General features: G+C 44.2%; 1 protein-coding gene across 10 annotated transcripts in view; it reads left to right on the top strand.

Moving 5' to 3' along the window:
- The window catches only part of ptpn5 (protein tyrosine phosphatase non-receptor type 5), a 245,750-nt gene that overhangs the window by 112,435 nt on the left and 106,346 nt on the right, over positions 1–26,969 (top strand). For 2 of the 10 annotated variants that reach the window (XM_072592034.1, XM_072592035.1), the window contains exon 1: positions 2,832–3,031. The exons of 5 other annotated variants lie outside the window; for them this stretch is intronic. The gene's annotated coding sequence lies outside the window, so the exon portion shown is untranslated. Of the gene's footprint in view, positions 1–2,661; positions 2,810–2,830; positions 3,032–5,055; positions 5,167–20,672; positions 20,748–26,969 lie in introns of those variants that run through there. 3 more of the 10 variants (XM_072592039.1, XM_072592043.1, XM_072592044.1) reach the window with 3 other exon arrangements.

Below are 26,969 nucleotides of genomic sequence, written 5' to 3'. Positions count from 1 at the left end.
GACATTTCCTGCCCTGATTAAATCAATAAACTGTGAGCAATTATGTACATATACCCCTCCCCTGCTTCTTCAAGCATTTCCCTTTCAAAGGCCGGGGAGAGATATATCAGTAGAGAACTGTATCTCTGTTACAATTCTCTGCATTGCATCTGGTTGTTATTTATAGAAATGATTTGGATGAGGATATAGGAGGCATGGTTAGTATGTTTGTAGATGACTCCAAAATTGGTGGTGTAGTGGACAGTGAAGAAGGTTATCTAAGATTACAAAGAGATCTTGATCAATTGGGTTAATGGGCTGAGGAGTGGCAGATCAAGTTTAATTTGGCTATATGTGACGTTTCGCATTTTGATAAAACAAACAAGGATAGGATTTACTCAATTAATGATTGGGCCCTGGTTAATGTTGTAGATCAGAGGGACCTAGGGGCTCAGGTGCATAATCTTTGAAATTTGCATCACAGGTAGGTAGGGTTGTTAAAAAAGGCATTTAGCATACTTGCCCTCATTACTCCAACCTTTGAGCATAGGAGTTGGGATATCATGTTGAGGTTTACAGAATGTTGGGAGGCCTCTTCGGAGTACTGTGTTCAGCTCTGCTCACCCTCTTATTATTAAATTGGCAAGGAGAGTTTGAGTTATAAGTAGAGGCTGGATAGGTTAGGACTTTTTTCACTGGAGCGTAGGAGGTTGAGGGGTGTCCTTACAGCTGCTTATAAAATCATGAGGGGTATGGAGAAGTTGAATAGTGAAGTTCAAAACTGAGCAAAGTGGGCATATTTTTAAGGTGAGAGGAAAAAGATTTTAAAAGGTCATGAGGGACAACTTTTTTACACAGAGAGTGATTAGTGTGTGGAACGAACTTCCAGAGGGAGTGATGGATGCAGGTACAATTACAATGTTTAAAAGAATCTTGGATAAGTATGTGAATAGGAAAGGTTTGGAGGGATATGGGCCAAGCGAAGGCCGGTGGGACTAGATTAAAAATTGTCCAGCATCTCCCTCCTCATCTCCTCACCAGTCATGTGGATTTTTCTTCATTTTCCTCCTCAATCCCATTACAACTCCCTCTCCTTCACTGTTCCAATATCTTCTTCCTACTCAACTGTCCCTTCTTTCCACCTTCCATTTGGACTTACCATCCCTATATCCTCCTCACTTGTTGCTTAGCTCTCATATATCTATTCTTCATCCACTCTGCCCAACGTTTGGGAGATGACAGAACACCTTTTATCCTCAATCTGTTTGTCCACCTTGCTTTCTCAGTCTTCGTGTCACCTCCTCCAGAGGAGTCAATGTTAAACACAAGTGAATGTAGAATGATGATGGACAATAGTAGAAGGTGAGGACTGCAGATATTGGAGATCACAGTCAAAGAGTGTGGTGCTGGAAAAGCACAGCAGGTCAGGCAGCAGCCGAGGAACAGGAGAACCGAAGATGAAAGGCTTATTCCCAAAACGTCAATTCTCCTGCTCCTTGGATGTTGCCTGACCTGCTGTGCTTTTCCAGCACCACACTTTTTGACTCTGATGATGGACACTGTCTACTACTCTCTCCATCCCTTGCTCCCCATTCCCTGTTTTATAAGTGTAAGCAATTCAAATCTGTTTTATAGGTGAAAAAAGTACCATTGATGAAACATAGAAAAAATAATTAGATGGTTACAAACATTTGGGAGAAAATTCAATGAACATTAACATGAAGAAAATATCTTTTTGTTCTCATATGTGCTGTTTTACATTCTCTTGATCCTAAAGTTTCTCTCACCTCAACAAATTAATCACTCTATCAATGTTGTGCTGTATTTTGATTCTTTCCAACGGCTCTGCTCAAATAGAATTCCTACATTGCGGAACCAGGCTGTTTGGCCCATCACCTTCACACCAACCCAAAGAGCATCCCAACCCATTCCTGTAACCCTGCATTTCCATGGCTAATCCACCAAGCCTGCACACTATGGGCAATATACCATGGCCAATCCACCTAACCTGCACATCTTTGGAATATGGCAGGAAGCCAGAGCACTTAAGAGGAAACCCATGCAGGCAAAGGAGCATGTGCAAACTCCACACAGACAATCACCCAGGGAGGAATTGAACCCAGGTCCCTAACACTGTGAGGTAACGGTGCTCACCGCTGAACCACCGTGCCACCCAAGATTGGCAATAGATTTCAACACAAATCTAAAGAATAAAAGTTTTTAAAGTGGCAGCTGCTGAGTGGATTTTTAAAAGTGTACGTAAGGAATGAGTCGATTTTTTTTCAATTCATGTTTTGTTACAATTCTCCTGCAACACGCATGAGGCTTTATGTTTGAATTCACTGGAACTGTATCGGTGCAATCAGAGGTTTCTCATACACCTAGCAGCTGTTTGTGTGTAAGCTGCACACTCTTCCTGGCATTGTTTGCTTTCTTTTCCCTTCTGAGTTTTCCATTCATGTTTCTGTTTAATTCAAGGGAGCATGTGCCTATGTATGTGTGCATGTGTGTGGGTGGGCTTTGAAAGTATCCTGTTCATCAAACCACTGAGCTGAAGAGAGAGAAAGGGAGAGAGCTTGAAACGTGGTGGGGGGGGGGGGGGGGGGGGGGGTGTGGGGGGAGAAGAGAGAGTAAGAGAGAGAGAGAGAAAAAAAACCTTCACAATTTAATCAGGGATGTGGGCGTGAAGACAGCAGCTGCTCCGAGACACTTGTCGATGAATCGTGATATCCGGAACATTCTTCCACCAACCTTGATTAGCATCTTAGCTCACTAAGCAGAAACAGGATCCTTTGTCTTCTCTGGTTCGGGAGATATAACAGAGAGCAGCGTAAGGTTTACTTCTGACGCACTCCATCTCCCCTCCCCTTCCCCCCACCCCCTCCCCAATGCCAATGACCACCACTTGCTAAAAAGAATATTCTGCACTTGAAGCCACAGGTGCTCAAAGGAAGGTAGACAGTCCTCAGACTGACAGAGTTCATTCACATGCATTGCCTGTGATTAACCTTGCGATGTAAACAGCAGGTCGGCTGACCAATTTCTTCAAATGGTAAATATCCATTTCTTTGATGTACTTTTCCAATGTGTTACTGTAGTTGCAGTGGAGCATGCAGATGCCTGCAAGAAATATCTTCTCAAAGCCGTCATACAGTGCATGCTTAACCCTTAGAGCCAAGACCTATGTAAAGCCTTTAATATGGTTATGTATTATTGCTTCTTAGGGTATAACATTGGCAGCACTGTATAAGCCTTCAGACTTTTGTTTTAATTGGACATATTGACTTGATATTTACTGAGTCTGGTACAAAAATGAATATAATGTAGACATGCTCCTGCGTTAGAGATTTCTGAATATGCTGTCATAATAAGTCAACACTGATATGATTTGGTGACGGTCGGGTTTATATTTTATTTATCAGTAGGTGAATGTCAGGCACAGTGGCTTAATGACAGTTTCTGAATATGCTATGGTCTGTCTGCTTTTTTATGTTGGAGTAGGCTGTCTGAACAATTTTCAAAATGTGACTGGAAATCTAAAGTCTGCTTGCCAAACAAAAGATCAGTTTTTCACTTTTTATTGTGGTTTATGACATGAAGTCACTCATTCTTATAAGGGTGGTTTTCAGTAGATCTTCAGCAAAAGGGTTCTGATAACCATCCTACCCCTACTGAAAGCCTTTGCTGGACTTGGCAAAAGGTAGTGAACCAGTTATGCATAAGGTGATGAGCATGTATTTAGTCAGGGACTTTAACCTTTTATTAAAAAGCACTTATGTGAATTGAGTGTGCATTTATCATTTTAAGAATGCTGACCATTATTAGTTTAGGCTGGCAACATGCGTCTGTGTAAAGTTCCTTCATTTGCCATTTTAATGGAAACAATGTAACATCAACAGTAAGTCATGGAACAGCTGTATAGAAATATCCCAGGATGTAATCTCAACTCGCTTAGATTTTACTAATCAGCACTGTGACAGGATCCTATCCAATATTGCCATGTACACTGCAGGATTTCTTATAGAGAAAATGTAAGAATAAATATGACAATATCAAGCATTAACTTATATTATAAGAAGGAATCAGGCTGCAACTTGTCATTGGACAGGTTTTAGAGTTTAGGAAGCTTCAATCACCCTCCAGTCACCCTCCAGGCTACTGGGTGAATCTCAGGTTGAGACTAGATTTATGTCTGCAATCATTCAACATGCTGAACGTACCAAACCACATCATTGTTCGGGTAATAAACTGGATAGGAATTTATTCAAATTGTGGAAATCCTCTGGTTGAGTAAGTGTCAGATCAGCAAACACATGTACATACTTTGTTTCTGACTGTATAAGGTGATATATTCCTGTTTTTAAAAAAATATGATTTCAGTGTCATTTCTGGAGGGAAAGATAATAGGTGAAAACTGCAGGCATATGGTAGCAAAAACAAATTACAAAATTAACCTGCAGGGTACTGGATGTTTGAAGCAAAATGTTGGAATCGCTCAGTAGGTCAGGCACTATTTGAGGACAAAACATAAATGTTAGATTTTATATGTGGTCGTTCACTAGGTGAGGAGAATGCTATAGAAAGATAACAATTAAGAAGAAATAAACTAAAAGGAAGAAGGAGGAAGAAAAAGCACATGTCAGAGAAGAAATAGAGCAGGCCAAGGGTTAAATGATCATTTATTGTTACCTCAGACAAAGATTTGTGGAAATCATAGAGACATGGGGGAGTCCAGAACTAGAGGGCGTAGGTTTAGGGTGAGAGGGGAAATATATAAATGATGCCTAAGGGGTAACTTTTTCACGCAGAGGGTGGTACGTAAATGGAATGAGCTGCCAGAGGAATTGGTGGAGGATGGTACAATTGCAATATTTAAAAGGTATCTGGATGGGTATAAGAATAGGAAGGATTTGGAGGGATATGGGCTGGGTGCTGGCAGGTGGGACTCGATTGGGTTGATATATCTGGTCGGCATGAATGGGTTGGACTGAAGGGTCTGTTTCGGTGATGTACATCTCTATAACTCTAGGACATGATGTAAATAGCATTTATTTTGCTTATTTGTGATCCCTACAGACCTTCTGCAGAAGTTACAAAAAGATTGGAAGAAGATTGGTGAAAATGCAATCTTTTGACTGGAAAACAGGATATGGTTAACTGGCTGAAGTCATAAGATGAACTGTAGAGGTATAATGAGAGAACATATTACCAATTATGGATATATATGGTTCAGTAAGGTTTTCTTAAGGGAAAATCATGTCTAAATAAGTTGCTGGAGATTTTTGAAGAGTTAACAGAAGGTAGACGAGGGTAATGCTGTCAATATGATGTACATGGACTTCCAGAAGATGTTTGATATAATGCTGCAAAAAGGGCTTGTGGCCAAACATAGATCGAAGAGAAGAGAAGAGAAAGTGGTGACTTGAATAGAAAAAAAATGGCTGAATAGTAGGAAATGGAAAATAGTGGTCAATGCATACTTTATGAGCTGGTGAAGTTCCATATGGGGTCAGTATTGGGTCACTTACTTTTCTTGATACATATTAATGATCTCGATCTTGGTGTGCAGGCAACAATTTCAAAGTTTATGGAAGATAAAAAACTTGGAAGCATTGTGAACTGTGTAAAGGACATGGACAAGGTAGTGTTTGGGCAGATGAGTGGTAGATGCCAGTCAATGTGGAGGAGTATGAGTTGATACATTTCAGTTGAAAGAATGTGGAGAGACAGTATAAAACAGTATTGTAAAGGGTGTGCATGGGCAGAGGGACATGGATGTGGATGTGCATCAGTGGCTAGTGGTGGCAGGATAAATGGAGAGAGCAGTTAATAAAAAATAAGGTAAGCCAGACTTTATTAAAATGGGAATAGAATACAAGAGACCGTGATTATGATGAAGTGGTTAGGGTCTGGAATGCATTGCCTAAAACTGAGTGGAGCTAAGTTCAATCAAGACATTCCAAAGGACAATGTATAAAGAGAAATGATGTGCAGGGTTACACATAAAAAAAAGGAGAATGTTACAAAGTCATAAAATTCATTCTGAGAGTTGGTGCAGATGCTATGGGTTGAATCTTCTCCCTCTGCACTGTAACAATTCTGTGATTCTGTGAATCAGCATCAATATGGTCAGTAGAAATGGCAGCATGAACATTTGGGAAAGTAGAACAAATTCTAGCAGCCCAGAATCCTTTGGGAAGAGGCCTTTCCATTAATGAGCATAGCGACACACCAGGGCCATGATAGCTACAAATATCTCCAAATGCAATTGGGTTCAACACTTACAAACATATTAATGTTACATCAAATGCATATTAACTCTTCTTAGATCAGTCCGGTCTGTCATGTTCAGGTACACTATCTCCATAAAACTGCAAGCTTACTTCCCTCCAAGAGCTCATCCAATTTTCTTTTGTTATCACTGATCATCTCCGCTTCTATCACTTTTATAGGCAGAGTCCAGATCATTACCACTCACTGCACAAAAAAAGGCTTTCCTCAGTATCCCTCCTGCATCTCTGCATTTGTCCATAAGCTTAAGTCCGAGACAATTCCGGGCAGTTTCTCTTTGCTTATCCTTTGTCAGTTTCAACATTTCCTCTAACTTTGACTCAATCTCCTTTGCTCCAAGGGGAACAACCTTCAGCTTCTTTAACCTCAGCTCAAAGCTAATCCCTCATTCTGGTTAATCTCCTCTGCACTCTTCCAACAGCCTTCACATCCCATGTTAAGGTGTTATGATCCAACTTGGGTACAATACTCAAGTTATGGCCTAACCAGAGCTTTATAAGAGTTTAGCATTCGTTTTACTTAATATCTTTATGAATGAAGCCAAATACCCCATTTCCTTCAGCAATTACTCTCTTAACACCTTGCATCTACAAAAATCAATGCACATGAACTCTCAAATCCGCTGTTCCTGCTCATTTTTAAAAACAATACCATTCAATTTATGTTCTTGCCTCTCCCTCACTCTTCCGCCAAAAGGCTTCACATCATATACCTTTACTTTAAATGCCATTTGTTAAATATGCACCCATTATGATCCTCTCTATAGCCTTCTGCATTCAAATATTCAACGCGTTTATACGGACTTAGACAGCAGAAGTCCTAGCAGTGCCTTTTGGGGACCAAATACCAACTTCCAATCTGAAAAAAAAACAACCTTTAGTACAACTCTGTTCCTATTGGTGTTTTGTTAGATTCTTCTTCCACAGATAATAAGTACCCATTAAACATTCTAGCCTTGCCCTTGAAGCATATATTGTTTAAAATGTGTTTTTTGTTTAAAATTGGACTTGATGGCACCTCGTAATACTTGGTTTTTATTTAATACTAGTGGAAAATGTTTATATTTCCTTTTATGTTGACTGCCACTCTATTCTCTTTGCCAGTCTTATTTTCCCCTTTACTTTCTCCACTTCATTTATAGTAATTTGGCCGGGTTCTGGTTCGCACAATTCACCTCGCACACTTCATACATTCCACTTTTTGTTCCTTCACAATCACTATTTCCAATCTCATCCAAGGAACATTTGCTTGGTTCCTCTGCCTTTTTCACCTTTGTCGGCATGTACTTTACCTATGACACACCTACCCCGTAAGGACCATTGTTTGTTCTGTTCCCGCTTTTCCTGTCAGCCACTGTTTCCATTTTATTCTGGACCCTCTTAACCCTTTGAAAAACCAGCCCTCTTCCAGTTTAGAAATGTTGCTATAAATTGTTCCTTAATCTTTCCACTTACTAAACTAAGCCTTTTGATGGATGATAATGACCTTCCCACAGATGGACCACTTTGATCATCTTATTCCTATAGCGGTCCTGTATGGTGTTCTGCAGGAAAACTCGAGTAATGTGATCTTGCCTTTCTTACTTCTCAAATCTAATTGATTTGGTTAGAGTTGAGAATGAATTGAGTCCTTATTTCCTCAAGGACACTATTTTAACAAATACAACGTTGTCCATATACACTATGGCCACCCCAAATCCTTCTTCCCATTTCTCTGCATTTTCAGACATTTTGTTCAGAATAGAATAGCATATTCTCTATTGTCACGTGCACTTCAATTCAGAACTACAGGAGTACAGTGTAAAGCTTACAATATCAGCTCTCATGGCACCATTTTAGGTACAAAGTACCTTGTAACAACTCTTAGTTGCAAAAAGAGGAAGAAAAAGAAAATAAGTTGCTGTGATGATGCTGCTCCTTTAACAAGGTTTTGAAATGTTTTGACGGGGTCTGGCCTGGTCCATAACAGTTGCAGTACCTAATAGTGCTTCATAGTATATGTTACAAATAAGACAGAGCCAAAAGGATAAATATTACAGTCAGAGAAACAAATTAGAGATAAACATTAAATGGCAGTAGATAAGCACAGGGGATTCCACATGTGATATTGCAAACTGCAGAACAGCTGCACCAGAACCCAGTCCAACAACCTTTACCCACTCCACATGATGTCCCAGCTCACTTCACTCTGGCTCTCAGCCACTCTGCACTGCTCCAGGCCTCCAGCCCACTCCTCACTTCTCCAGGCCTCCAGCCCACTCCACACTGCTCCAGGCCTCCAGCCCACTCCTCACTTCTCCAGGCCACCAGCCCGCTCCACACTGCTCCAGGCCTCCAGCCCACTCCACACTGCTCCAGGCCTCCAGCTCACTCCACACTGCTCCAGGCCTCCAGCCAACTCCACACTGCTCCAGGCCTCCAGCTCACTCCACACTGCTCCAGGCTTCCAGCCCACTCCACACTGCTCCAGGCCTCCAGCCCACTCCTCACTCCTCCAGGCCTACAGCCCACTCCACACTGCTCCAGGCCTCCAGCCCACTCCCTACTTCTCTAGTCCTCCAGCCCACTCCACACTGCTCCAGGCCCCCAGCCCACTCCACACTGCTCCAGCCTCCAGCCCGCTCCTCACTTCTCCGGGCCTACAGCCCACTCCACACTGCTCCAGGCCTCCAGCCCACTCCACACCGCTCCAGACCTCCAGCCCACTCCTCACTTCTCCAGGCCTACAGCCCGCTCCACACTTCTCCAGGCCTCCAGCCCGCTCCACACTGCTCCAGGCCTCCAGCTTACTCCACACTGCTCCAGGCCTCCAGCCCACTCCACACTGCTCCAGGCCTCCAGCTCACTCCACACTGCTCCAGGCTTCCAACCCACTCCACACTGCTCCAGGCTTCCAGCCCACTCCACACTGCTCCAGGCCTCCAGCCCACTCCACACTGCTCCAGGCCTCCAGCTCACTCCACACTGCTCCAGGCCTCCAGCCCACTCCACACTGCTCCAGGCTTCCAGCCCACTCCACACTGCTCCAGGCCTACAGCCCACTCCAAACTGCTCCAGGCCTACAGCCCACTCCAAACTGCTCCAGGCCTCCAGCCCACTCCAAACTGCTCCAGGCCTCCAGCCCACTCCAAACTGCTCCAGGCCTCCAGCCCACTCCAAACTGCTCCAGGCCTCCAGCCCACTCCAAACTGCTCCAGGCCTCCAGCCCACTCCACACTGCTCCAGGCCTCCAGCCCACTCCACACTGCTCCAGGCCTCCAGCCCACTCCAAACTGCTCCAGGCCTCCAGCCCACTCCAAACTGCTCCAGGCCTCCAGCCCACTCCACACTGCTCCAGGCCTCTAGCCCACTCCAAACTGCTCCAGGCCTCCAGCCCACTCCTCACTTCTCCAGGCCTATAGCCCACTCCACACTGCTCCAGGCCTCCAGGCCACTCCACACCGCTCCAGACCTCCAGCCCACTCCTCACTTCTCCAGGCCTACAGCCCACTCCACACTTCTCCAGGCCTCCAGCCCGCTCCACACTGCTCCAGGCCTCCAGCTTACTCCACACTGCTCCAGGCCTCCAGCCCACTCCACACTGCTCCAGGCCTCCAGCTCACTCCACACTGCTCCAGGCTTCCAACCCACTCCACACTGCTCCAGGCTTCCAGCCCACTCCACACTGCTCCAGGCCTCCAGCCCACTCCACACTGCTCCAGGCCTCCAGCTCACTCCACACTGCTCCAGGCCTCCAGCCCACTCCACACTGCTCCAGGCTTCCAGCCCACTCCACACTGCTCCAGGCCTACAGCCCACTCCAAACTGCTCCAGGCCTCCAGCCCACTCCAAACTGCTCCAGGCCTCCAGCCCACTCCAAACTGCTCCAGGCCTCCAGCCCACTCCACACTGCTCCAGGCCTCCAGCCCACTCCACACTGCTCCAGGCCTCCAGCCCACTCCACACTGCTCCAGGCCTCCAGCCCACTCCTCACTTCTCCAGGCCTCCAGCCCACTCCAAACTGCTCCAGGCCTCCAGCCCACTCCTCACTTCTCCAGGCCACCAGCCCGCTCCACACTGCTCCAGGCCTCCAGCCCACTCCACACTGCTCCAGGCCTCCAGCTCACTCCACACTGCTCCAGGCCTCCAGCCAACTCCACACTGCTCCAGGCCTCCAGCTCACTCCACACTGCTCCAGGCCTCCAGCCCACTCCAAACTGCTCCAGGCCTCCAGCCCACTCCAAACTGCTCCAGGCCTCCAGCCCACTCCTCACTTCTCCAGGCCTCCAGCTCACTCCACACTGCTCCAGGCCTCCAGCCCACTCCACACTGCTCCAGGCTTCCAGCCCACTCCACACTGCTCCAGGCCTACAGCCCACTCCAAACTGCTCCAGGCCTCCAGCCCACTCCAAACTGCTCCAGGCCTCCAGCCCACTCCAAACTGCTCCAGGCCTCCAGCCCACTCCAAACTGCTCCAGGCCTCCAGCCCACTCCAAACTGCTCCAGGCCTCCAGCCCACTCCACACTGCTCCAGGCCTCCAGCCCACTCCTCACTTCTCCAGGCCTCCAGCCCACTCCAAACTGCTCCAGGCCTCCAGCCCACTCCAAACTGCTCCAGGCCTCCAGCCCACTCCAAACTGCTCCAGGCCTCCAGCCCACTCCAAACTGCTCCAGGCCTCCAGCCCACTCCACACTGCTCCAGGCCTCTAGCCCACTCCAAACTGCTCCAGGCCTCCAGCCCACTCCTCACTTCTCCAGGCCTATAGCCCACTCCACACTGCTGCAGTACTCCAGCCCGCTCCACACTGCTCCAGGCTTCCAGCCCACTCGTCACTTCTCCAGGCCTATAGCCCACTCCACACTGCTGCAGGCCTCCAGCTCACTCCACACTGCTCCAGGCCTCCAGCCCGCTCCTCGCTCCTCCAGGCCTCCAGCCCACTCCTCACTCCTCCAGGCCTACAGCCCACTCCACACTGCTCCAGGCCTCCAGCCCACTCCACACTGCTCCAGGCCCCCAGCCCACTCCACACTGCTCCAGCCTCCAGCCCGCTCCTCACTTCTCCGGGCCTACAGCCCACTCCACACTTCTCCAGGCCTACAGCCCACTCCACACTGCTCCAGACCTCCAGCACACTCCACACTGCTCCAGACCTCCAGCCTGCTGCACACTGCTCCAGGCCTCCAGCACACTCCACACTGCTCCAGGCCTCCAGCCCGCTCCACACTGCTCCAGGCCTCAAGCCCATTCTACACTGCTCCAGGCCTACAGCCCACTCCACACTTCTCCAGGCCTCCAGCCAACTCCACACTGTTCCAGGGCTCCAGCCCACTTCACACTGCTCCAGTCCACTCCACACTGCTCCAGGCATCCAGCCCACTTCACACTGCTCCAGGCCTCCAGCCCACTCCACACTGCTCCAGGGCTCCAGCCCACTCCACATCACTCCAGGCCTCCAGCCCACTCCACACTGCTCCAGGGCTCCAGCCCACTCCACACTGCTCCAGGGCTCCAGCCCACTCCATACTGCTCCAGGACTCCAGCCCACTCCACACTGCTCCAGCCTCCAGCCCGCTCCTCACTTCTCCGGGCCTACAGCCCACTCCACACTGCTCCAGACCTCCAGCACACTCCACACTGCTCCAGGCCTCCAGCCCACTCCACACTGCTCCAGGCCTCCAGCCCGCTCCACACTGCTCCAGGCCTCCAGCCCGCTCCACACTGCTCCAGGCCCCCAGCCCACTCCACACTGCTCCAGGCCTCAAGCCCATTCTACACTGCTCCAGGCCTCCAGCCCACTCCACACTGCTCCAGGCCTCCAGCCTGCTCCACACTGCTCCAGGCCCCCAGCCCGCTCCACACTGCTCCAGGCCTCCAGCCCGCTCCACACTGCTCCAGGCCTCCAGCCCGCTCCACACTGCTCCAGGCCTCCAGCCCACTCCACACTGCTCCAGGCCTCCAGCCCACTCCACACTGCTCCAGGCCTCCAGCCCGCTCCACACTGCTCCAGGCCTCCAGCCCGCTCCACACTGCTCCAGGCCTCCAGCCCGCTCCACACTGCTCCAGGCCTCCAGCCCGCTCCACACTGCTCCAGGCCTCCAGCCCGCTCCACACTGCTCCAGGCCTACAGCCCACTCCACACTGCTGCAGGCTTACAGCCCACCCCACACTGCTCCAGGCCTCCAGCCCACTCTGCACCACTCCAGGCCTTCAGCCTGCTCCACACCAGCTCTCAGCTGTTCTATGGTTAGTTCTCTTATCTGAATAAAAATGTCAAAGTCTTCGAAAAAAAGAGAAGAAAAGGCAGTGCGGAAAAGCAGAATGATTGACGGGCCCCTGGATGAGCAGCCTGAGCCCTGTCCACTCCACTGCCGCCATCTTGCTTCTAAGATAGCACGGGAACATTTCTTTGAATAGTAAACAACAGATCTCATTTCATTATTGTCATGGCATCATATTCTAGCAGGTCTATTTGTGATTGCAACTCACCAACCTTATTCTCGACTTTGTGCACATACATTCATACATTCCTAACTTATCATTGCAGTCCTCATAGTCTATGATGTCTTCAAGAGTTTTCTGTCCAACTTTTGAGAGATACAAAAATTCATTATATTATACTATCTTCAGTGCTGTAGGAGCTGTTTACAATTACAGTGCAAATTACTTAGAATTATTGTTTGTTTTGGATAGCTGTCTTTTCATAAGCGATTTTGCACATCAACACTGGTTTCCAGATCCGAAGAATGAAGAGTAATAATTGATAACTAGCCTCTGTGTCAAGCTAAGAACATTCTCCTTCATACGTAGTTCTGAGGAAGTGTCATCGGACCTGAAATGTTAACTCTTATTTCTCTTCACAGGTGCTGCCAGACCTGCTGAGCTTTTCCAGCAATTTCTGCTTTTGTTTCTGATTTACAACATCCACAGTTTTTTAGCTTTTTGTTCCTGTTTTATACGTTCCCTCAGGGACCAGAGAAGGTCTAGCTGACACCCTGAATAGCACAGAATCTCTGACCTTTCTGCTGAATTCTTGCCAGAGGTGAGAGGGACAGATGAAAGATTTGTAATGGATTATCTTAAATTTACTAAACAGCTCTGTTACTATGCATTGCATCAACTGCAACGATCATTTAAGCAACAGAAATGCAGTCATCAAAAGAATTTATAATGCATTTTTCTGGAAGCTATGTATTGACCTGCAGGAGAACATTCTTATGGTCAGTATCAACCTGCACTGCACAGCAATGAAAAGTTCCTTTTGTTGAAATGAAATTGATTCTGGTGAAAAGCCCTGATGGTCATATGAAAACAATCCTTAGCACTTTAATAACCATCTGCTGAAACTTCCGTGCCATCTTCAATTACCGCTTCTCATCCACTTGGGATTGGGAAATAACAAATCTCACCAAGTAAACATTGCATTATTGATGTGGGAATGGATTGCAGACTGGCTGATCTGGTCCTTTGCAGCAACCTTGAAAAATCCTGCTGCATTGGATGCCAATGTGTTATGTCTTTGACAACAATAAGAAACTCTGTACTAATCCTTTATCAGGACACTGCGCATGACACAATTCTTTCAGTAGGGAACTGGCAGCACTGAAGACCAATCTTGTCCTATTTGGTCAGGTAAGCGTTGAGTAGCCTGTGTATTCACGTTTCGCAAGTGGGTTATATTTCTCCTGCGAAGCAGCAATTATTTTTTATTTTAGTGGTATATTGTGGCCAAAGGAAACCATATTCTCCTCTATTCTGTCATGTTTAAATTCTGTTTCTTTTAAAAATGGACAACCTTGCTGAATTCACAAAATAGCAATGGATGCTCACATAATTATATTTCAAGAAGCTTCTGGACCCCTGCATTGTATCGACATTCCATCTTACGCTGACACATAGCAATGGAGATGCGTTGCCTACCTCCAGCCAGCTCCGGACAAAGAGAAAACATTAAAACCTATTATGTTAAAATGGGTGCTTATGCTTTTACAGTTACTCTTCATTTTGCACTGGAAATGCTGATGGGGGAAGTGAAGCTACACTCCAATTAGCATTGAGATGAGCCATCAGCATCTGACTGTTACATGACAGAAATTGAGCCTACTGAATTGCTAATGTACATAATTTTGGCATTTTAAGTCAGTTGTTATTTGACCTCCAGAAGGTCAGCAGGACTTCAGGCAGACTGCTCACACCCTCCATCTCAGTTTTCACATTTCTAGCTGCAAAGAAGTTGACACTTGGTCTGTAAGAAAGAAAACCACTATGTCCAGCTCTCGAACAGAAATGTTATTGGAACTGATTTATAAACCTTTGAGTCTATCAAACGTTGTCATTTCTAACCTGTCTACTCTCCTGTCCTGTCCGTAAGCCTCTGTACTTGTCTGTGTGAATGTGGTAGCAGAGTTTGTTCGGAATGCTTTGTCAGTAAACAGTACCTTTGCTTTCATTTTAAAGGTTTTGTTGTGGGTTTATTTAAAAATTTGGTTTCCAAACCCCAGGGTTTTCGGAACATCCTTTTCCCTAAAAAAAGGAAAGGAGTAAATCAAGCAACACCTTGTTGTTTTGGCCCAAGAGGGGAAAAGAAACTCCTTTTTGTCCATGACAGGTAGTTACTGAAATGTGTATGCAGAAAATGAGCTTCAGCAATTCAACGAAATACAGTAATAACTAGCCAGCATGTAGTTTTTATTGATGATGGGAATCGGGTGTAGGCTCATTACCATGTAAAATCGGGCAACTGTCACAGTTTTAGTTATGTACTGCCCCAGAAAGGCACCAAATTTCAATCATAAACTCTGAAATACAGTAAAAGAACTTCACAACAACCAACATATCATACAAGCCAGCTATAAGACATGCTTGTAGATGTTATAAAGTTTTCACAATTGCAGGATTGTTCATTGTGGAAGATTTTATTTACACTTTCTTTGTAATTCTCACTCATACAAGATGTATTTAAGATTCCTATAACACTGCAATAAGAAATATTCATAATTGCTGTTGCTATGCTATACTCATTATTACAGAACTTATTCATAGTTGCTTCATAATAGCTATTCACACGACAGGTTTCAGCATAATGTTCATTGTTCCCAGATTTTTTTAATATAGTATTTGTGTAATTCTCCCTGACAGGAATTGTTGCCAGTTACTACATTGCTTAAAGCTACTGAGACAAATTTTCTATCAGGCCAAATATCTTACTGAGCTTCAACTGCAGTATGTGCAGATTGGAAATTTGGGTCTCAATCTTAGAGCTACGATCTTTCTGTTCCTGATTTTGAAGATTGTTTTTGAGCGATAAATGTTTCTTAATTTGTCCGTGTATAATCATTCTTTATAAGCAAAACTATTGTCAATTAGACATTACGATTTCTGAATTTCGGTTAAAATGACACCCCCACTGGGAGCTAGTTTCCCCATTTAAGCAATATGTATTGTTTTCTCCAGGTTTAAAGGTGCTTGGGTTCGGCTGAAACATTTCCCTGTTAACCAACAATGAGTACATTTGGCCATGAAATGTTTTGAGACAATGTAAAAACAAGTTATTTTTTTCTCTTTCACAGCTGACTTGTTGAAACTTAAATTACAGTAATTTATCTGGCTGAATATCCTTTACCACCTGCGTTGAGTAGGTTACTCTTTTGTGAAGGCTCCATTTTTGGCCACTTTGGCTGCAGTAGGAAATTATATAACTCATCTGCAGTCCTGGTTGTTATTGTTACTGTTGATGCCCCAACTGTAACCAAGCCAAGCTCCCCTCCAAGCTTGTACCATCCTGACTTAGAACAATTCTTTCATTGTAGCTTGTTTAGAAGCTTGGAAGTCCCAACAGCACTGTGAATGTACCCACACTACAAGGTTAAAGGATCACGGTTAAAGATGGCAGCTCGCTACCACCTTCTCAAACTTAATTCGCGATGAACATCTGTGGTTGTAAACACTGGCGATGCTCACTTCCCATTAAAAGGGATGAGAGGTGAACATATACTACTTTGGTCTGTCAAATTATCTCAGGGGATAGTGCAAAATAACTCCTTCCATTGGTTGATAATTTAGAAGAAGTCTGATAGCCTTGTTCAGTTTTGTTTCATGGACACCTGGGCTACCTTTTACATTCTTGGGTGGATTTCAGTATCACAGGGTGCAATTTTAAAGGGGGCATTTATGGTACATGCAAGACCTTGAGAAGGTGGCATACTGGAGTGGATGCTGCTTGGTTTAAATTATCATATGTGTCAGAATCCTTCTTGAACCCATCAACATTGACAAGATGGTCAGCTAAAAGGCACAAAACATTTCAATTCAACTATAACTCAGTTCTCACAGCATCTGTCCAAGCAATGCAAATAAGTAGAAAGACTGAAGTGCATCAAGGCAATTGGGTTGGGGAAGTCTCGAAGAGCATGCAATCAAAATAACATTTTAAAAGTCCCTGCCTGGGTCTACTCTAGGGTATGACTGCCTCTTAGCAACTTTGATAAGATGGATGCTCCTCCACTTGGATCTCAGGCTAAAGTTGCACCTAGCAATGATGTAAAGAAGAGCCTTCCAGTTCAGGTCAGATTACTTGCAAGGAAGAGGAGGCTAATATTCAAACCCAACAGAACTCAGTAAGATCAATGTGGAGAAATAATTTTACTATTGTTAACTGGTTGCTGGTCATGTTTCTGAAGACTAGGGTGATAAAACCAGGGCACAGTTGCACTGCACTGGTACATCCTCTCTCGGCGTAGACAGTTCTGCTGTGTATGCCAATAGCACAGTGCTCAACTACATCTTAGTGTCATGTCAGTTGAACTGAATTGGCTAGATCAGTAATGGTTAGGACATCAAGAACAGGTCAAACTACTGCATAATAGCATAGTGACAGGACGTATTACAATAGAATATAATAGTATATGATACTGCAAGGTTTGTGAAGGTTTGTAGCTCAGGTTGAGGTTTAGGGTGTAGGTTTGCTTGCTGAGCTGTAGGTTTGATATCCAGACGTTTCATTACCTGGCTAGGTAACATCATCAGTGGCGACCTCCAAGTGAAGCGAAGCTGTTGTCTCCTGCTTTCTATTTATATCTTTCTCCTGGATGGGGTTCCTGGGGTTTGTGGTGATGTCATTTCCTGTTTGTTTTCTGAGGGGTTGATAAATGGCATCTAGATCTATGTGTTTGTTTATGGCGTTGTGGTTGGAGTACCAGGCCTCTAGGAATATCTCTGGCATGTCTTTGCTTAGCTTGTCCCAGGATAGATGTGTTGTCCCAGTCGAAATCTATCAACCTAGCCAGGTAATGAAACGTCTGGATATCAAACCTACAGCTCAGTGATCAAACCTACACCCTAGTATATGATACTGTTATGGATAGTTACTTTTAGGAGATTTCTTACCATACTCAAGTATACATTTGGTCTACATTTCTGAGTATGTACAATTACTGACATCTGCATATTTGACTAAAGATGGTATTGTACAAACAATATTTGTCTTCTACTTATCTGATGATCGCAGATACTGTTTTTCTGTTATCTCACATTACGCCCTAGTCATGTTCATTGCCATTGTTATTGTAAACACTGCCCACTGGACCAGCAACACCTCAATTTTAAAAACCTCGCCCATGTTTTCAAATTACTCCATGGTCCTATCCCTCTGTATGCTTCTCCAGAACTATAACCAACAACAGCATTAATTTGCATTTATATAGGGCCTTTAGTGTAATCTCAAGATGCTTCAAATGAACGTTCTAAAGCAAAATTTGACACCAGGCTGCATAAGGCAATATTAGGGTAAGTATTGAAAGTTTGGTTCAAGAGTTAAGTTTTATGGTGTATCATATAAAGTAAAGAGATAGAGAGGAGACGTTTATGGAGGGAGGGATTCCTGGACTTTGAAGAAGAAGGGAAAGTTGAAGATCTCTTGCACATTCCTGATTTTAATCACTCCAATATTAGTGCCTTCAACTGTCAAGGGCTGTGTAATTCCCAACTTAAACCTCATTGCCTCTACCTCCTTCAATGCATTCCTCGAAACTTATTTGTCCTAATATCTTCTCATATGGCTCAATGTCAAATTTTGCCTTTGTGGAATGCTTTGAGATGTTGCAAAAAAATACAGTATAAAATCAGATTATTGTTTGTTTAAGATTACCAGCAATGATGAGGAATCTAACCACAGCTCATTTTTTTTTTGCAATGACTACCTCAGCACTATTGTGGCAAATTGAAATCCCTAACACTGCTCTTGCTAAGATAAGAACAATCTAGTCTCCCTATTGCTCAATTACATGCTACCTTAACCAACTAAGACATAGTCGTGAGGGGTGGGGGTCTGGGTAGGGGGAGCAGACATGCTAACAGGAAAATAATTGATGTTTAAGCTATCAAGTTGGGTGTTGTGCTGAGAGGAACTTTTTTTTTCTGCTTTTAAGATTATTCAGAATTCAAATAAACACTTGATTTTGCTTTCCTGTGTCTCAAACCAGCAAAAAGTAATTAAATTTCAGTTGATAATGATAATCCTGCCTTCATTTTGACAAAACATTCTATGTGACCTTGTGTTTGTCCAAACAAACCCTTATGTTTTGTTGTGCTATGTGTGGTGCAAGATGGTTTGGTGAAGCTTGCAGGGTGATTAGCAGAGCACATCTGAATTTTTTTTATCAGAAGCCTGTGCTGCATTTTAAAGGTTATATTGTGCAAACAAAGCTATGTTGGGCTACAGTTCTGATGTTAAGCTCTGCTGGGATTCACTGCAAGCCCTTGGAGTGCTTCAGTAAGTGTGATGCATTGTGGACATGAGGTGTAGGTTGGGATGGCATAATAAGGTTGTACAGGACATTGGTGCAGTCTCTTCTTTGTCCAGTTCTGGTCACCCTGTTACAGAAAGCACTTGATTAAATTGGAGAGGGTTCAGAAAAGATTTGCCAGAATCTTGTTGGGAATGGAGGGTTTGAGTTATAGGGAGAGACCGGAAGTTTTTTCACTGGAGTGTAGGAGGTTGAGGGGTGACCTTATAAAGGTTTTTAAAATCACAAGGAGCATAGATAAGGAGAATAGTAGGTGTCTTTTCACTAGGGTGGGGGATTTAAGGACTCAGGGACATATTTTTAAAGTGAGGGGAGAAAGATTTTAAAAAGACATGCGGGACACATGTTTTTTGCACAGAGAAAGGTTCATGTATGGAATGAACTTCCAGAGGAAGTGCTGGATGTGCATGCAGTTACAATATTTAAAAGACATTTGGAGAAGTGTGTGAATAGGAAATGTTTGGAAAGATATGGACCGTATGCAGGCATGTATGACTAGTTTAGTTTGGGATTATGATTGGCAAGGACTGGTTGGATTTAAGGGTCTGTTTCCATGCTGTATGACTCTATGACATTGAGGGGACAGCAGAGACAAACAGCGGGGCTGAAAGTAACCCCACCTGCCAATAGAAACAGGGTGACTGCAGTTAAAATTGGCTACTCACCCATTCTCAATATAACCTTTCCCCAATGTCTCTCATACCAACCTGCTAGGTTCTACAAACAGATGGAACTTCTGTCAAAAGCACATAGGATCCTCAGAACTTGGTGTCAAATTATTATTATACATGTCATGTCAAAAGGATTCTGACATTTTAATCACTGCTGGCCCAATTACTATTCTGTTTTGGGCAATTTTCAAGGGAAAATTCTGTTTAAGGATGCAGCACATATGTCAAGAGGCACACAGTGACTAATGGGCTTCAGCAACGTGCAAATTGTGCATCCTGCCTTCAGTGGCATATTAACAACATCTCAACATATGACAGTAAATATGCAGAAAAGATAGAATTTGTCAAGTGCTTGAGAAGTCTATCTTGTTTTATCCAAGTTCAATTCCATGGTTTTCCAACAAAGTATTTTTGAAGAGACCAAGCTGCTGAAAGCACGCACTGTTTTATACTTCCATGTTTCACTAAAGTACCTGCAAATTTGCTCTTAGGTAGTGACATTTCTTGAGGAGACAGTGAGTGTGTAACTGATGATGGATGTCAATGCCTTTTATCATGATAATTTGTGAGAGCAGTTGTATCATTTACATCACTTAAAGTAATGTATAATTTATTCTTTCACAATTGTGTTGCGGTTCAAACCCTAAGGTCTTGAAAATATATAATTTGACTATTAACATCTGCCAGCATATTCATATGAAATTTTGTTGTCCATCTCTTAAATGTAATCAAAGCCATAGGCCTAAGTTACATGATTAGGAACATTTTCTTTTCTATTTGATTTTTATTTACTTGCAGCTGATTTCATCTGACGTTTTGACTCAAACTGAAGAAAGGGCAGTTCAGCGTTCTCACACTGTCAGTGGAGAGCTTGTGACTGAGACTAAGAGGTACCCTGTTATAACCTTCTCTCTGACCTGTTCTCTCTTCTGACACAGTGGCTTACCTGGATTTGTGAAAGTCATCCAAAAAAGCACAAAGCAGAGTCAACTTACTTGGTACATCTTCACTGCTCTGTGTCACTATGGTAAGGATGCAGAATGTGGGTGTTTCTGGATGTCAGTGTATTCCATAACAAGCACGTCTGCGATGTCTGTGACTCAAGGAGTATAGGAAGAGTTTAAAGGGATATAGGCCAAATGCTGGCAAATGGGACTGAGTAAATTTAGGATATCTGGTCAGCATGGACTGGTTGGAAGGAAAGGTCTGTTTCCATGCTGTACATCTGTCTGACTCTGAGTGTCAGTGTGTTAGAGACTGAGCTATAATATCTGTAGGGGAGGGGGAAAGTTGCCTTTGATCGAGACATCAAGGAGCCCTAGTAAAACTGGAATCAATGGGAATCAGGAGAAAAACTGTCCCCAGTTGGAATCATACCTGGCACATTCAAAGGTGGTTGTGATTGTTGGAGATCAGTCATCTCAGCTCCAGGACATCTCAGTGGGAGTTTTTCAGAGTAGTGTCCTAGGCCCAATCATCTTCAGCTACTTCATCAATGACCTTCCCTCCATCTTAAGGTCAGAAATGGATACATTTGCTGATGATTTCACAATTTTCAGTACCATTCATGACTCTTCAGTTATTGAAGCAGTCCATGTTTAAATGGACAATATCTTGCCTTGGTCCTGACAAGAGGCAAGTAATATTCACACCACACAAATGGCAGGCAAATGACCATCTCCAAAAAGACATAATCTAACCACTACCCCTTGATTATCAGGGACAACACCATCACTGGATCCTCCACTGACAACATCCTGAAAGTTACCATTGACCAGAAACTCAACTGGGCTGAGCATATAAGTACAATGGCTTCAAGGGCAGGTCAAGGCTAGGAATACTGCTGTGAGTAACTCACCTCCTGAGCCCCCCAAAGCCGGTCCATCATCTACAAGGATAAAGTCAGGAATGTGATAGAATACACCCCACTTGCCTGGAAGAGTGCAGCTCCAACAGCACTCAAGAAACTTGACACCATCTAGTACAGAGCAGCCCACTTGATTGGCACCACATCTATAGACATCCACTCCCTTCACCACCAACTCTCAGTAGCAGCAGTGTGCACTATCTACAAGATGCACTGCAGAAATTCATCAAAGAACTTAAACAGCATGACACAGGTGGCATGGTGGCTCAGTGGTTAGCTGAGTGCTGGGGACCTGGGTTCGATTCCATTTTGAGCGACTGTCTATGTGGAGCTTGCACATTCCCCCCATATCTGTGTGGGTTTCCTTCAGGTGCTCTGGTTTCCACCCACAGTTCAATGGTGTGCAGGTCAGGTGAATTGGCCATCTTAAATTGCCCATAGTGTTTCGGGATGTGTAGGTTAGGTGAACTAGTCAGAGGTAAATGTTGAGTGATAGGGTAGGCAAATGGGTCTGGGTGGGTTACTCTTCGGAAGGTTGGTGTGGAGTTGTAGGGCCAAATGGCCTGTTTCCACACTGTAGGGATTCTATGATTAGCACCTTCCAAACTCAGAACCACTTCCATCTTGAAAGACTAGGGCAGTAGATACGTGGGAACACCATCACCTGCAAGTTTCTCTCCCAGCCACTCAAAATCCTGACCTGGAAATATAACCATAATTTCTTCACTGTTGTTGTGTCAAAATCATGGAATTCTCTCCCTAAGGGCATTGAGGGTCAACCCAGAGCAGCAGTTCAAGAAGCAACTCATCTTCACAAGGGCAACTAGGGACAGGCAATAAATGCTGACAAGCCAGCATTATCCACATTCCATGAGTAAATTTTAAAAAGCCTCCAGTATTAAGGCTGTCCTTGATCTACAGCACCTAGACCTCCCCTGCAAAAATTATCCTCCCTGACTTGCCTAAGGCTCGCTTACATCATGATAAGCTTTCGAGCTTTCTGTTTGTGCTAAACAGTACAGCAAGACAGAACTAATATAAGCTGGGTATGTCTGGCTGTGCAGGCAAAGTGCAAAATGATTGGCGAGCTAATAGGCATCAGAGGATAGGGATAAATAGGTCGGCTTTGGGCTAAAAAGCTTCAACAGGCGCAGTATTACAGGGATCAGCGATGGGTCCTGAACTAATTACAGTTCATATCAATGATTTGGATGAGGGGACTGAATGTGTGGTGGCTAAATGTGCTAATAATGCTCACATAATCGGGAAACTATGAGGGGCAGAAATTTGACAGACATGGGTAAATGTGAACCTGTCCGTTTTGCTGAACTCAATAGTACAGATACATTTGGGTGTGCTGGCATATGAATCGCATAAAGTCATATCCAGTTACAACAAGTGATAATGAAGGCAAATGGAATGTTCTCGTTTATTGAAAGGTGAATCCAATACCAAGGTAGAAAAGTTTTGGCCTTATTTGAAAAATGAAATCACAATTGTCTTAGAATCGGTTCAGAGAAGTTTGAGACAACTAATTCCGGGGATGAAGGCTGAACAAGTTAGTCCGATACCCATTGGAGTTGAGCAGAATGAGAGTTGATCTAATTGAACCATATTAATTCTTGGGGGGATTAGACAAGATGGATATTTCCCCTTGTGGGGCTGATGCAAGTAGACTGAGGGTGAGTTTCCAAATTGATTATTGTTTGAAATGACTTACTCCAAATAATCCATCTCCTAGGTGAGGAGAGATGGACTGGCTAACTTGATTATTCACCCACTCGATTGATTACAAGATTGATTCAAAAAGGATCCCCTCTTTTCTCAATACCTTTCTCTCAGATATAGATGAACATATGTTTGAAAAGGAGTCAATTTAACCAGTCTACCTTGAATTAACAAGAAGAATGAGGTTATTAATTACTAAATGAGACTTCACACTGGACTTGGCCAGACAGTCACTGAATTTACATCCGCAGAAGTCTTTCTTTAGATGTCATCATTTTCACAGAAAATATATTTTGGCTCTAAAATTTCAAAACCAGTATAGAAATACTTCAGAGTTCTGATCCATCTGTGTAAGCCTAGGATGAATGAAATAAGATTGATTCCTGCTTCATTACAGAAGAGACACACGCACAAACACACACCACACACACACACACCCCCCACACATACATGCACCCACACCCACACACATACATGCACGCACACACACACACCCATACACAACACACACACCCCCACACACATACCACACCATACACACCCCCACACACACCACACACACACACACCCACACACACAACACACACACACACAACACACACACAAACAACCCCCCACCCCAACACACACACACACACCCACACATGTGGAGGTGGTCAAATTAAGAATATAAGAACAGGAGTAGGCCATTCAGCCCCTCAAGCCTGCTCCAACATTCAATAAGATCATGGCTAATCTTTGGCCATACTCCATATGCCTTGCTTGGCATCATAAGACTTGATATCCTTGTATAATAAAAATAGTCTTCCTCAGATTTAAATTTACCAATTGAATTAACATCAACTGCCATTTGAGGAAGAGAGTTCCAAAGCTCCACTACCCTTTGTGTGTAGAAGTTTTTTCCAACATGTCTTCAGAATGGCCTGACCCTAATTCTTAGGCTATGCCCCAGTTCTAGAATCTTCAACCAGTGGAAATAGTTTATCTTTATCTACCCGTCTTTCCCTGTTAATATCCTGAAGATGTCAATTAGATTGCCCCTTAACCTTCTAAATTCTACAGAATGAAGGCTCATTTGTCTCATCTCTCCTAAAAACATAACCCTGAAGTCTGGGTATTATCCTTGTAAACCTGTGTTGAAATCTATCTTGGCCAAAACATTCTTCGAAAAGTGTGGTGCCCAGAACTGACCACAGTTCAGGTCGTTCTGCTATAATGCACATTTTGGTTGTGCGAATTCGCTGTAATGCAATTGATGAATTGTGGACACTATTTCTAAAGCACAAACTTTTAAAACATGTGTTGGCTGTAATGTGATTACATTGGCAATACTTTAAGTGCTGCTTCTAAAGCATGATGTTTCCATAACACATGGTTGCTCAAGAAAGCAACCATTGTATTAGAGAAGAACTACCTGTACTCTAAAGAGTCATAGTCATCAAGGCTGGATTTGAACCCAGGTCTAACTCAGATTTTATATAACTGCAGCATAATATCTGCATTTCTGTACTCCAGCCCTTTAGATATGAACACTAGCATTCATTCATCCTCTTGACTATTTCCTTCACCTTTTTATGTCATTTTAAAGAGCTAGGTACCTAAACCCCAAAATTGGGTCAGCCTCTGGTAGCAAACAAGATAACCTCATCCTTTACCCTAGTCTTGAGGGTGTTCCTTTCAGGATATCCTGACTGTAGTTATTAGGGTCTGATGATGGTGTTTTAACTCCCCCGTGACTTCAGGCGATACACTGAAGACTTCAGCTGGATCCTGCCCAGGTTACTCATGATTTCCTGGGATATTTTGGACAGGAACTTAGAATTCTGATCCAACTGGACCTCGCTAGGGATACCATACTGGGTAAAGAATTGAATCACTGTCTTGGCAGAAGTGGTTGTCAGAGGAGCAGCTTTTGGAAAATGGGAAGCCACATCCATGATGTCAAGGATATACTACTATTCCCCTTGTTGATTTGATCTGGGATCCCACACAGTACACCAACACCTTGCTGAATGGTTTCTCAAAGGCTGGTGGGGACCTTATATATTCAGGTCTTGGTGTTTTCCACAACCTGGCAGGTATTCCAGATTTTGTAGAACCTGACTCCAAACTCGTGGAGCTGTGGCCATTAAAAATGGTATTGCATATACCAGCATGCATCAGCAAGCAAAATCTCATGAGCTAGGCACCATACTTCCCTATAGTACCTTGATGGTACTACTACTTGATATGTCTCTGTGCAGGTCTGTGAGGGGAATCTTGATTTCCTCATCAGCACCTCAATTTTAATGTGGCATTGGCTTCTGCCTCAAATTCAGTGAGGAGAATCTGAGCTAATTTTTTTTAACCGTCAGCATGTTGGGCAGCTTTCCTCCTTTGGGTCTTCTTGACTCCCGAAATATAACCAGATCAGAGGGTTTTCAGTTTGCAGTACCAGCTCACTCTCTAATGGCTGAGCTTGCCTAGCCGTAAACCACATGATCACACAGCCAGGGAAAATATCAGCCACTTTCTCCTGTATCTGTTTGGTCTCCCTGCCCTCAACAGGCTTCATGAAGACCACTGGGGATGTTATTACTTCTGATTCTGCCAAGTAATGGCAAGTCTGATCCTGTCTATAAACAGTAGGAATGTTTCCCACAGTCACTAGTCCTACCACCAAGACAGATTCCAGATGCACCCAAGAAAAAAAGAGAGGCATGTACCCTCTTCCATCCTTTTTACCGACACCTTGGCACCCCATGCCTTTACCCAGCAGCAGGTTTTGTCTGGCTCCAGCATCAATCAGTACTACTATCTGCTTGTTCACCTCACCCTGCGGAAATGTGGCCATCCTTTCTTTGGATACTAAGTCCCAGTAACAATTAGGAATTTAATCTAAGCAGTACACCAGGGAATGTCTTTCCAGGCTTTTGCAGTGCAGTCAGAGACTTTGCCTGGTCTGTTATGTTCTCTGATTGATTCTCATTCTTTGCAAAGAACATATCTCTCCTGACAAACCCCAAATGTTTTTCATTTAGCCTCCAGCAATTGGCCCAGGCATGCCTCTTCCTCTCAGCCATTGAAACACAGGATTCTTTGCCTCACCTTTCACCACAACACCACCCTTTATTTCCTCATGAAAGCTGCCAGCAATCCCTCCCCCAATTTGGTGTCTAGTTTTCTGTCATCCTCTCCAAAGCAATTCTTTCTAGTTGATTGGAGAAGACAAGGGAAAGGTTTCATCTGGAAACCACCATTCAGTCTGAGCTAAGGGTGTCTTCATGGAACACAGTAGGATTCTTGCTCCTTCGCTCAGATTGTGTGAATTCAAACTCCTATTCCTGCTATTTTTTCATGAACCTCTCTTTCTTCCTCCTTGACCTTTCCTCCCTTTCCCATTTGTCTCTTTTCTGTTCCTGTCTTTGTCTTTCCTTTACTTTTTTTGAAATTCCAATTTCATCTGCTACAATTTAAACTCTGCCTCCAATACATCATTTTGATCATCCTTAAATTCCACCTGAGAACCACTGACCACACTTCCAAAATTTGAAGTTCCTGTCTGTGGAGGAACATTTTGAGGAACACACACACACACACACACACACACAGTTGCAGTCACTTTTAAACACCTGTTTTTGTATATTCCTAGAGGATAGAATAGCCATGTCTAAC

This window comes from Chiloscyllium punctatum, chromosome 22 (genome assembly GCF_047496795.1).
Source record: "Chiloscyllium punctatum isolate Juve2018m chromosome 22, sChiPun1.3, whole genome shotgun sequence".
Taxonomy (NCBI): Eukaryota; Metazoa; Chordata; class Chondrichthyes; order Orectolobiformes; family Hemiscylliidae; genus Chiloscyllium; species Chiloscyllium punctatum.
The sequence above is the reverse complement of the archived record's forward strand: the minus strand, read 5'-3'. Positions and strand labels throughout refer to the sequence as shown.